This window comes from Amblyraja radiata, chromosome 13 (genome assembly GCF_010909765.2).
Source record: "Amblyraja radiata isolate CabotCenter1 chromosome 13, sAmbRad1.1.pri, whole genome shotgun sequence".
Classification (NCBI taxonomy): domain Eukaryota; kingdom Metazoa; phylum Chordata; class Chondrichthyes; order Rajiformes; family Rajidae; genus Amblyraja; species Amblyraja radiata.
Window position 1 is genome coordinate 59,939,629 of NC_045968.1, and position 13,299 is coordinate 59,952,927.

General features: G+C 46.0%; 1 protein-coding gene across 2 annotated transcripts in view; it reads left to right on the forward strand.

The window, feature by feature from the left end:
* clcn2 (chloride voltage-gated channel 2) overlaps positions 1 to 13,299 on the forward strand; it is a 462,683-nt gene that overhangs the window by 202,419 nt on the left and 246,965 nt on the right. The window lies entirely within an intron of this gene.

Below are 13,299 nucleotides of genomic sequence, written 5' to 3' on the forward strand. Positions count from 1 at the left end.
AGTGTCAGAGTGGCTAATACTGCTTTGAAATAAAGAAATGCCTGCAGTCACCATCCCTATTCTCCGCATCCCACAACACAAGGTTTCTGCCCACAGCCATTATAAATCAAAATCTATGTGTAGGAAGGTGCTGCAGATGCTGGTTTACACCGAAGATAGACACATAATGCTGGAGTAACTCATCGTTCAGGCTGCATCTCTGGAGAGAAGGAATAGGTGACCCAGTCTGAAGAAGGGTTCCCACCTGAAACATCACCTATTCCTTTTCTCTAGAGATGCTGCCTGACCCACTGAGTTGCTCCAGCATTTTGTGTCTACAAAGCAAACCCTATATAGATTAATAGAGTCATCCAGCATGGAAACAGGCCATTTGGCCCAACTTGCCCATACTGATCAAGATGCTCCATCTGCACTAGTCCAACCTGCCTGCATTTGTTCCATATCCCTCTAAACTTTTCCTATTCATGTACCTGTCCAAATGTTGTTACAGTACCTCCTCAACTAGCCCCTCTCACAACACACTAGCATGTGTCACCGTAAGTAATCTGTAGATCACGCCCCTGGAGGTCTGGCTTTTTAACCGTTTTCCTAACTCCCTATATTCCTTTTTCAGGGCCTCATCCCTATTCCTATCTATCTGATTTGTACCATGACTTCTGGCTGCTCCCCCTTCCCCTTGAGAATGTCATGCAGCTGTTCCAAGACATCCTGAACCCCTTGCAGAGGGATGCAGCCCACCACCCTGGAGTCTTAATTGCTGCACAGAATCTCCTGTGCCCCCTGACTAACCAGTCTCCCACCAATATGGCTCTGCCTGATATCACCCTTCCCTGCTGTACCTCCAGGCTCAGTGCCACAGGCTGCTCACCCCTGACGGGTCATCTCTACCCCAACAGTATCCAAAAGGTCTGAAGAAGGGTCTCGACCAGAAATGTCACATATTCCGTCTCTCCAGAGCTGCTGTCTGACCCGCTGAGTTACTCCAGCAATTTGTATCTATCCAAAAGGAAAAACCTGTTTCGAAGGGGAAAGGCCACAGGGGTCACTGGCTGTCTGCCTACTCCCTTTCCTTGTGTTCATCCACCTACGCTGCACCTTAGACCTTACCATCTCCTTGTAACTCCTGTCTACAAAGCTCTCATTCTCATGGATAGTCTTGAAGTCATCCAGCTGCTGCTCCAGTTCCCTAACACAGTCTTTAAGGAGCAGCACCTGGGCACAGTTTCCACCGGTGTAGTTATCAGTAACTCAGTGGGACAGGCAGCATCTCTGGAGAAAAGGAATTGGTGACGTTTAGGGTCGAGACCCTTCTTCAGACTCAGAGTCAGGGGAAAGGGAAACGAGATATATCGATGGTGATGTGGAGAGACATAGAACAAATTAATGAAATATATAGTAACAATGATAAATGAAACAGACCATTGTTAGCTGTGTGTTTAAGAAGGAACTGCAGATGCTGGAAAATCGAAGGTACACAAAAATGCTGGAGAAACTCAGTGGGTGCAGCAGCATCTATGGAGCGAAGGAGATAGGCAACGTTTCGGGCCGAAACCCTTCTTCAGACTGGTCACCCTTCTGACTGGTCATCCCGTCTGAAGAAGGGTTTCGGCCCGAAATGTTGCCTATCTCCTTCGCTCCATAGATGCTGCTGCACCCGCTTAGTTTCTCCAGCACTTCTGTGTGCCATTGTTAGCTGTGTGCTAGGTGAAAACGAGTTACAGACAATGAGACAGGTCTGGAGAAGGGTCACGACCCAAAACGTCACTCATTCCTTTAGCAATGTTACAAAATTTTGAGATTTTAAAAATCAAGTCTGTAATTTATCCCATCAGATAAAGCATAAAAATAAGTTTAATTTGACACCTAATTCACTTTCATATCTCAAGTATTTAAAAAGTTATGGCCATTTTCATACTGGGAAATGAGCATCTTGTTCCCTATTGATTTTCTATGGACATAACAAAAAAGCTGTGATCGTGAACAGTCAAAAGCCCATAACTTTCTTAAAAATTAAGAGAACTGAATGAAATTTTCAGTTATCATAGATTGAAGCATTCTGAAACAAATATAAAATAATCTTACTTGGATGACCTGAAATTAAAGCATATAAGTAGTTAGTTACCTAATTGTAGCTAATTTCAGACTTCAATTACTAGATCTAAACATCTATCCATTTCTTAATAAATGATTAACATTTTTAAATAGCCTAAATGTCCAAATAATATTCACAAATAATTCACAATAAAACATGATTTTTAAATCTCATTTACATTAATTTATAGGCCAAATGGAAGGAATTTAGTGTTTAATTGCTGTAAATAAATGCCCATTTTAAATCAGCTTTCCAGTGGGTCCCTGTGGAACGCGCTGGTTTAGAACGTTCACATTGCGGTAGATTTGTGCCCCAAATGCCGAGAAAAATACTGCGGGATATAATGGGCCCAAATTGAGCTACTCGCAATATTAAACTTTGTATAAAGGGATCTTTAGAAGCCCTTTTTAATGTAAAAATATACAACCTAACTTCTGCTATTTGCTTTATGAGACCCTGCGGTTGCTCGCGGTCGCGGGTTTAGAGATTGCTTTTTAAACTACTATAACTATTATTCAAGGCCTTTAAAACTAATAATAGCTTTTGCGACGGGGTCTTCCAGCGATTTTTCGTTAATAATTAACTAGGCTGAACATTTTCGATTGGAACAGCTTAGAGAAAATCGCGTTTTAAACCCGCCCCCTCTAAACGGCGCCAAAATCGCGCACACCCTCAGCAGCAGATCTTCAACGACGCTTCAGGTAGGCTTTGCAACATACCTAATTCCTTCTCTCCATAGACGCTGCCTGTCCCGCTGAGTATCTCCAGCTTTATGTGTCTATCTTTAATGAGACAATGAGTTCCCATTACAAGGACTTGGCTGGCTTTAAGTACTCTGAAATCTAGCACCTCCTGTAACAAGGCACTAAGTAAATCAACAGCAGGACTAATTGGACAATGAGATTATTAAAATGATCAAGCAGCACAAATTTCACAAGTAGCATCAAATGAACCAAATTGACACCGAGTAATCACACTTCACAATCCCACCAGCTGTTTCCAGTTTTGATTAAATTTAGCCCACAAAATGTAATGTAAAATTCAGCTGAGTTCCCACAATGAAGTGTTAAGGGGGTTGGATAACTGAGGAACTTGTGTTTAATATTATAATCATCGTTAAGTGTTTTGATATTGTTGTAATTTAACGTTGTGAGTTTATGATACCAGTGCTGCAGGAATAATCGTACTTGGCAAGCACGGGATTTCTTGATCATTAAAGTATATTTAGTCTACTAATAGGGATACTGATGAAATCTACCAGCATTTGCTGCACTAACATAACTAATTCAGGCATACTTGATTATATGGCTGAGAACTTGAGAGTTCTCTGTTCTTCTGTTCTTGTGTGGCAATCTGAATAATATTTCAACTGGAAATGGTCATCAGTCAATCAATTAATGGAAAGATAGCTTTAATTTTATATCAAATGCGATGTTTGTACAATATACCTTTACAATATAAGAAGATGGACACCAAAAGCTGGAGTAACTCAGCGGGCCAGGCAGCATCTCTGGAGAGAATGAATGGGTGGCGTTTCGGGTCAGGACCCTTCTTCAGACTGGTTAAGGACAAGGCCATCTTAACGCATGGGCATGCTGGGTAGTTGCCCGGGGCCCCAAGAGCATAGGGGCCCCATGCTTCAGTCCGTGGTTTCACAATGTTATAGGCCGCAGGCCGACGGTCGGAGCTCTTAAGGTCCACACCGCGCCCGTGGCTAGAAACTCCACAGACCGTGGCTTCAGTATGTTATAGGCCGCAGGCCAGCGATCGGAGCACTTCTTGTAGCGACCCCCGGCAAGGGATCGCCCGGCTCCGCGATGGAAAGTCCGCGCTGCGCCCGCTGCTGAAGCTCTGGACCCGACTCCGGGAAAGGACGCACCAATCCAAGCTGTTAGGTCGCGAGGGAGGGCGAAATACAACTTGGAGAAAAGTTGCACTACACTGACACACACACTCAAAAAACAGTTTCCCCCAATTCCCGCCCCCCACACTAAAACACACTTTTAGACAAACTAAAAACAAAAAAAAGTGGAAAGGACGAACAGCTGCTGGCGAGGCTGCCGGCTTGCGACGCCACCCATTGTTCGAAAGTTTGTGTTGATTCATCTTTGCTGTACAGCATGGTTTTTAATGTTTAAACACTGATTTTGTTGGAAGTACCAATAAATATATGTTTACCTTTATCGACCATTTACATTTATATTCCTGTGAGTGGTTGTGTAGGTGTAGGCCCCCAGTGTAGGCCCCCAGTGCACTGCTTTGTCCGGGGGCCTATAATGCTGGTAAGACGGCCCTGGATAGGGCTAAGGGAAAGGAGAGATATAGATAGTGATGTGGAGAGATAAAGAACAATGACACTATGACAATATATGATCTGTGTTGCTAAGATTATTAATGGATTTTATTTCCCAGGATCAACACAATAAGAAATTGCAATTCCATTTACAATTACTGAAATAAGCAAACCACATATGTTAAAAGTCTAAACATAGGCCACAATCTAACAGTTATGTTGCACATTAGTTTATATATTTTTTTGGGAAGTCATGTTGCAGTTGTATAAGACATTGGTGAGGCCACATTTAGAGTATTGTGTTCAGTTCTGGGCACCATGTTTTAGGAAAGATGTTGGCAAGCTGGAAAGGGCACAGAGAAAATTTACAAGGATGTTGCCAGGACTAGAGGGTCTGAGCTATAGGGAGATGTTGAGTAGGCTGGGACTCTATTCCTTAGAGCGCAGGAGGATGAAGGGTGATCTTATGATATAAAATCATGAGAGGAATAGATCGGGTAGATGCAGTCTTTTGCCCAGAGTAGGTGAATCGAGGAATGGAGGACATAGGGTTAAGGTAAAGGGGAAAAGACAATAGTAATCTGAGGGGTAACTTCCATACGCCCACCACACAAAGGGTGGTGGGCGTATGGAACAAGCTGCCAGAGGAGGTAGTTGAGGCTGGCACTATCCCATCATTTAAGAAACAGTTAGACAGGTACATGGATTGGACAGGTTTGGAGGTATATGGGCCAACTGCGGGCAGGTGGGATTAGTGTAGGTGGGACATGGGCAAGGGGTGGGCAAGTTGTGTTCCACACTATCACTCGATGGCTCTACCCTTTGGATCCACTTGCTGAGCAGGGCAATACTTGAATTATTATGTCAATGCTGAAACATTCACGCATTTAATATTGTGCAAACCGGAGCTAGGATCTGGAGGTGAAAGTTAGATTATTAGTGGCCTGACTAACCAATTCTGCCACTTCCAAACTGCATATCCCCAAAAATAAAATGTACGACAAGCCACCGTGACGTGACTGTGCCCCTAGGTGATGCTTGGATAGTCAAGTCCCAGGGCCGTGATCCTACTGACATTCAGACTCTGTCAGGCATCCAATGTTTGCTCTCATTCAATCTACTGCTGACCAGTTTGAGAAATGTTGATGTGTGTGTGTGTGTGTGTGTGTGTGTGTGTGTGTGTGTGTGTGTGTGTGTGTGTGGGTGTGGGTGTGGGTGTGGGTGTGGGTGTGGGTGTGTGTGGGTGTGGGTGTGGGCGTGGGCGTGTGTGTGTGTGTGTGTGTGTGTGTGTGGGTGTGGGTGTGGGTGTGGGTGTGGGTGTGAGCGTGGGTGTGGGTGTGAGCGTGTGTGCGTGTGTGTGTTGGTGTGTGTGTTGGTGTGGGTGTGGTTGTGGGTGTGGGTGTGTGTGTGTGTGTGTGTGTGTGGGTGTGGGTGTGGGTGTGGGTGTGGGTGTGGGTGTGGGTGTGGGTGTGGGGGTGTGTGGGTGTGTGGGTGTGTGGGTGTGTGGGTGTGTGGGTGTGTGTGTGTGTGTGGGTGTGTGTGTGTGGGTGTGGGTGTGGGTGTGGGTGTGGGTGTGGGTGTGGGTGTGTGTGTGTGGGTGTGGGTGTGGGTGTGGGGGGGGGTGTGTGTGTGTGTGGGTGGGTGTGTGGGTGTGGGGGAGTGGGTGTGTGAGGGTGGGTGTGGGGGGGGGTGTGGGTGTGGGTGTGTGGGTGTGGGTGTGGGTGTGGGTGTGGGTGTGGGTGTGGGTGTCTGACCCAACGGGTCTCCACTTGGTCTAGTTATTATTGAAATAGGAGTTAATGATTTTACATTGGTCATCTTTATCTTTTTGGCACTACTAAACCCTAATATAATTTACTAGACTAAGTGTGACCCGTTGGATACCTGTCACACAGGAGGCTTCGTCCCTCAAAGTAATATTCCACCACTCACCCATAGCCCCCAACTGCACAGGCGCATCTGATTTCCCCTCATCCCTAGCACTCTCTCCCCCTCCTCATCACCCTCCTTCTTCTTTCCCCTCTCCTCCTCCCCTCCCCCAATCCCTCCATCACCTCTCTCCCTCTCCTTTCCCCTATTCTCAGTCACTCCCGCCCTCCCTCCCTCCATAATTCCTCCCCCCTCCCTACCCCTCCTATCCCTCTATCCCCCACCCCTCACCTACCCCACTGCCCACCTCTACCTCTATTCCCCACTCCTACCTCCCCAACTACCTCCCTCTACTCCCCCCTCCTCTGCCTCTACTCTCCCTCCTCCTCCACTCTCCCTCCTCACCTCCCTCTTTTCCCTCTCCTCATACCCTCCCCAATCCCACCCTCACCTTGCCTTTTCCCTACCATCAGTCACTCCCTCCATAACTCGTCTCCATTCCCTACCCCCCTTCTCTCCCTCTACCCCCTCTCCTCCCCCACAGAGTCTCCCCAGAATCTCGGGTTTCCCGCTCCTCTCTCTTCTTACGTGCCCCGGAGGAGCATCAGCCGTCCTTGGAGCCAGGCCTCGGATCGGAAGCACCCGCAGCTATGGCCGCGCCAGTGTGTGGACGTGGGGGGGGTGAGAGCTCAGAGAGAAGACGTGGGAAGAGCCATGGGGGAGGCGGTGAGATCACGGGGGAGGGAAGCAGGAGCCAGCGAGGGGGACCACAGGGGAAGGGGCTGGAGCTGCAGGGCATTGTGATGGTGGTGCGCTTGGGACTCACAGCGGGTGCTGGATGCTCTCCTCTGCCGGGATCATACTCTCTGCTTTCCATATGGCAACATCTCCAACTCCAAGCTGGGCCGGGCCGGGCCGCTTCCGGTCCCTCCGTGATTTGTGTCCGGTTGGAGACTTCCGCCGGCCACCCGCAGCGCCCCTCAGCTCCAGTAAAGACGCAATGGCGCAGGACACGGCGGACCGTCCCGGGGTATGACAGCAGAATAGACCAATCCACGCGGTGCTGACTGGCAGGAGAGGAGATCGAACTGCACATGCTCGTTTTTTACGATTTTTAAACCTCGCTTACTACCGATCGGAACGAAACTTGTGGCACAGGAGAACGGTGAGTGAGCTGATGAAAACTCATAGCACTATTGCGTACTGTTTTCACGCAAATAGAAAAACCGCGCTAACTGGAAGAGCACAAGATCAGAGTTTTAGTTATGTATAGATTTCATTGCATTTATAATGGAGATTATTCAGATCAATGTGAACACAATATTTTCCATTGGATTAATGTGCTCATCTATATCATCTCATTATTCACAAATAACAGGTGCATGGTGTATTGCGGATGATGCATCTCCCATTGATTCGATAACTGGAACATGTCACGCAGTGGTTTTGCAAAATGCATCCACTTCCCTTAACGTTAGCTATTATCATTTAGTCCATTCACAAGTGGATAATGAACGTAATGTTAATTAGATCTTTTGGTCTAAGCCTCCCATTACCTGTTTTCATGTACAGTTTGCACATTGTAAGTTTTCATAGTAAATGCTTTGCTTTATGGAAACATTTATTTAAAATATCTGTGCAACTTTATCAAACAATCTTCAAATGTACAGTACATCCATATACATGTAATCTACCATTCCAATTGCATACTATTTAATTTTCCACCATAAATCTCAAATTGCTAGTACCACAAGAAGATAGACACAAAAAGCTGGAGTAAATCAGTGGGACAGGCAGCATCTCTGGATAGAAAGAACACAGAAGGGTCTCAACATTACCCATTCCTTCTCTCCAGAGATGCTGCCTATCTCGCTGAGTTACTCCAGCATTTTGTGTTTATCCTCGGTGTAAACCAGCATCTACATTTCCTTGGTAGACAAAAATGCAGGAGAAACTCAGCGGGTGAGGCAGCATCTATGGAGCGAAGGAAATAGGCAACGTTTCGGGTCGAAACCCTTCTTCAGACTGATTCTTCAGACTTCACATCATTCTGAAGAAGGGTTTCGATCCGACACGTTGCCTATTTCCTTCGCTCCATAGATGATGCCTCACCCGCTGAGTTTCTCCTGCATTTTTGTCCACCTTCGATTTTCCAGCATCTGCAGTTCCTTCTTAAACATTTCCTTCCTACACAAGAAGTTTGCACAAGAGATCATGGAGCATCAGACCCAGTTCTGCAGGTCGAAATATCCTGGCCAGTGGTGAAAACTTTCGTTATTTGACAGCATTAAGAATTTTAAACATAGAGACACAGAATCATAGAAAATAGGTGCAGGAGGAGGCCATTTGGCCCTTCGAGCCAGCACCACCATTCATTGTGATCATGGCTGATCGTCCCCTATCAATAACCCGTGCCTGCCTTCTCCCCATATCCCTTTACTCCACTAGCCCCTAGAGCTCTATCTAACTCTCTCTTAAATCCATCCAGTGATTTAGCCTCCACTGCCTGCTGTGGCAGGGAATTCCATAAATTCACAACTCTCTGGTTGAAAAAGTTTTTTCTCACCTCAGTCTTAAATGACCTCCCCTTTATTCTAAGACTGTGGCCCCTGGTTCTGGACTCGCCCCACATTGGGAACATTTTTCCTGCATCTAGCTTGTCCAGTCCTTTTATAATTTTATATGTTTCTATAAGACATAGCCTCATCCTTCTAAACTCCAGTGAATACAAGCCTAGTCTTTTCAATCTTTCCTCATATGACAGTCCCGCCATCCCAGTGATCAATCTCGTGAACCTACGCTGCACTGCTTCAATCACATGGGTGTCCTTCCTCAAATTAGGAGACCAAAACTGTACACAATACTCCCGATGTGGTCTCACCAGAGCCCAATACAACTGCAGAAGAACCTCTTTACTCCTATACTGAAATCCTCTTGTTATGAAGGCTAACATTCCATTAGCTTTCTTCACTGCCTGCTGTACCTGTAAGCCAACTTTCAGTGACCGGTGTACAAGGATGCCCAGGTCTCGCTGCACCTCCCCCTTACCTAACCTAACCCCAATGAGATAATAATCTGCCCCCTTGTTTTTTCCACTAAAGTGGATAACCTCACATTTATCTATATTATACTGCATCTGCCACGCATCTGCCCACTCACTAAACCTGTCCAGGTCACCCTGCAACCTCCTAACATCCTCTTCACAGTTCACACTGCCACCCAGCTTTCTTTCATCCGCAAACTTGCTAGTGTTGCTCCTAATTCCCTCTTCCAAATAATTAATATATATGGTAAACAGTTGCGGCCCCAACACCGAGCCTTGCGGCACTCCACTCGCCACTGCCTGCCATTCTGAAAAGGACCCGTTCACTCCTACTCTTTGTTTCCGGTCTGCCAACCAATTTTCTATCCATGTCAACACCTTACCCCCAATATCATGTGCTCTAATTTTAGTCCCCAGTCTCCCGTGCGGGACCTTATCAAAGGCTTTCTGAAAGTCTAGATACACTACATCCACTGGCACCCCTTCATCCATTTTACTTGTTACATCCTCAAAAAATTCCAGAAGATTAGTCAAGCATGATTTCCCTTTCATAAATCCATGTTGACTTGGGCTAATCCTTTTACTGCTATCCAAATGCCCCATTATTACCTCTTTAATAATTGACTCCAGCATCTTTCCCACCACCGAAGTCAGGCTAACTGGTCTGTAATTCCCCGTTTTCTCTCTCGCTCCTTTCTTGAAAAGTGGGATAACATTAGCTATCCTCCAATCCACAGGAACTGATCCTGAATCTATTGAATATTGGAAAATGATCACCAATGCGTCCACTATTTCTAGAGCCACCTCCCTGAGGACCCTGGGATGCAGACCATCAGACCCAGGGGATTTATCATCCTTCAGTCCCATTAGCCTACCCAATACTATTTCTCGCCTAATGAAAATGTCTTTCAGTTCCTCTACCCCCTTAGATCCTCTGTCCTCCAGTACATCTGGGAGATTGCTTGTGTCTTCCTTAGTGAAGACAGATCCGAAGTACCTATTCAACTCTTCTGCCATTTCCTTGTTGCCCATAATAATTTCACCCATGTCTGCCTTCAAGGGACGCACATTTGACTTTGCTACTCTTTTTCCCTTAACATATCTAAATAAGTGTTTACTGTAATCTGCTGAGTTGATAGAATATCTGACCTTATGGAATCTTCGACAGTTTTAAAAATCATGATCTGTCCAAATATGAGCAAACATCAAGCTTGGTGTGTTGACTCATCATTGGGATGCTGTGATTGTGTTCAGCTGGCAGTGTTGAGGTATACAACCAGCATCTGCAGTTCCCTTTTAATTACGTAATATTTTCACTTCATTTCTAACTTTATGCAACAGCTGGTGATGTGCTCTGCCATGGATAAATCATTGCTTTCACTCCCACTGGGCACTGATTAGTCCGATCTCGCCTAAATTCACTGGAACAACTTCCAGCTGCATTGGCCTTAAACAAACATTCAATTTAAGTTTTAGTTTTGTTTATTGTCACATGTACAGTGAAAAGCTTCCGCTAACCAGTCAGCGGAAAGACTATACATGTTTACAATCGAGCCATACAGTGTACAGTGTATTTGCAGTACATTTACAGTGCAAGGAAATAACATTTCGTGCAAGGTAAAGCCAGCAAAGTCCGATCAAGTCCAAGGGTCACCTAAACAAGTAAATGCATTAAAGCACTTGCTTTTAGTGCCAAACTTTCCAGAATTATGCCAATGCTGGTTCCAAATGCAATTGAATTTGAATCATAAAGCTGATTAGGTAATTTTTATCATGTACAGCATGAAATTGTTACATTGACCCTGGGGTTGCTTCCTTCAACAAATCTCCACAAACAAGCTCATTGGGACACAAGTACTACACTTCATTATCTGAAACATATTCCGCTTGGATGTAAATAACCACACACGATAATGAGGATGTTTATTTCTCAGCCATGCTAGCATTCTCCCACACTGCTGGTTCTCATATAAGCATCATGGCTGCAACCTTCCCTCCATTGATGAACTGTACACTGCAAGGGCCAGGAAGCGAGTGGGTAAGATCATCTCTGACCCCTCTCACCCTGGCCACAAACTCTTTGAATCACTTCCCTCTGGAAGCCGACTCCGGACTTCAAAGCCGCCAGAGCCAGACATAAAAACAGCTTTATTCCATGAGCTCTACTCAATAACCAAATGTTTGTAGCCTTTTTTTACTCTGGTACTTTATTTTCACATGTTTAAATTATTATGTTTTATTTTTAACTGCGCTCTATATTGTGTTTATATTCTTTTATGAGCAAAGCACCAAGGCAAATTCTTTGTGTGTATACATACTTGGCTAATAACATTTTATTCATTCATTATTCATTAATTCTAACTGCAATTAACTTTTAAAACCCCAAAATAATGTTCAATGTTCACCTCCCTCTTGGAGCCTTGGTCACTAGCTTTGTGTAATATTCAGCAGGCAGGAGCTGCATTTCTTGTTGAACAGCAGGCAAGGGCACTGAACCGTGCAAATGTGAGGAATAGATCGATACGATATGATAGAACTTTATTTACCCCAGGAGGGAAATTAATTTGCCAGCAATCTTAAAAAAACACAAATACATGAAATATGAAACATGAAAATAAAGTGACGGTTTTGGGGATGTGCAAAGATTGAAGATGTGGGGAGGGGTCACTCAGTCTCAGTCAACCCCAAGACAGAAGGGGGAGGAGTTGTACAGTTTGATAGCCACAGGGAAGAAGAATCTCCTGTGGCATTCTGTCCCTTCTTGTACAGTGCCTCAGTGTTCCTGGACCAGTCCAGTTTACTGTCCAGGTACACTCCAAGGTATTTGTACTCTCTGGTAAACTGCACATCCACATCATTGATGGAGACAGGGAACAGGGGTGTTCCTCTCCTCCTAAAGTCCACCATTAACTCCTTAGTCTTGTCAGTGTGGAGCTGCAGAGTGGTGTGGGTTCAGCCCACACCACTCAACAAAGTCAGTAACTACGCCTCTGTATTCAGCTTCCCTCCCCTCACTGATGCAGCCCACAATTGCAGAGTCATTTGAAAACCTCTGCAGGTGGCAGGAGTCCGAGTTGTATCTGAAATCTGAGGTGTAGATGGTGAACGGGAAGAGAGAGAGGACCATCCCCTGTGGGGCCACTGTGTTGCTCACCACCATGTCTGAGACACAGTTCTGCAGCCTGACATACTGTGGGCATCCAGTCAGGTAGTTGGTGATCCAGGACACCAATGGAGCATCCACCCGCATCTTTGTCAGTTTGCTCACTAGCAGTGCAGGCTGAATGGTGTTAAAAGCACTGGAGAAGTAATAAAACACAACTCTCACAGTGCTTCCCGGTTTATCCAGGTGAGCATGGGAACGATGAAGCAGGTGGATGGTGGCTTCCTCAACCCCCATCTTTGTTTGGAAAGCGAACTGCAGGGGGTCCAGGTAGGGTTTACCAGGGGTCACAGGTGTTTGAGCACCAGCCTCCCCAGTGACTTCATGATGCGTGAGGTCAGCACCACCGGTCTGCAGTCATTGGAGGAGCTGGGACGTGTCCTCTTTGGTACAGGAACCAGGCAGGATGTCTTCCACATCACAGGAACCCTCTCCTGGCTCAGGCTCATGTTGAAGATATGCTGGAGTACTCCACACAACTGGCGGACACACACCTTGAGTACCCCAGGGTTGACACCGTCAGGACCCGTGGCTTTGCCTGGGTGGAGTCTGCTCAGCCTTGATGGTCAGATGCGACAAAGAACGGCAGAGGAAGTGGACCACGGGGATTGAGGGGGAGAGTCCATCAGGGAGTGGGGGGAAAGGTGGGCAGAGGCACCACCATCAAATCTATTAAAAAAACAGGGTTAGCTCGTTGGTCCAGTCCTGTTTTCGCCTGTAATGCTCTTCATCCTGCTCCACACATCCCTCGTGCTGTTCTGCTGAAGTTTCCGCTCCAGCTTCCTCCTGTAGTCGACCTTGCCCTGTCTCAGTCTGGCCTTCAGGTCTTTCTGCACCCG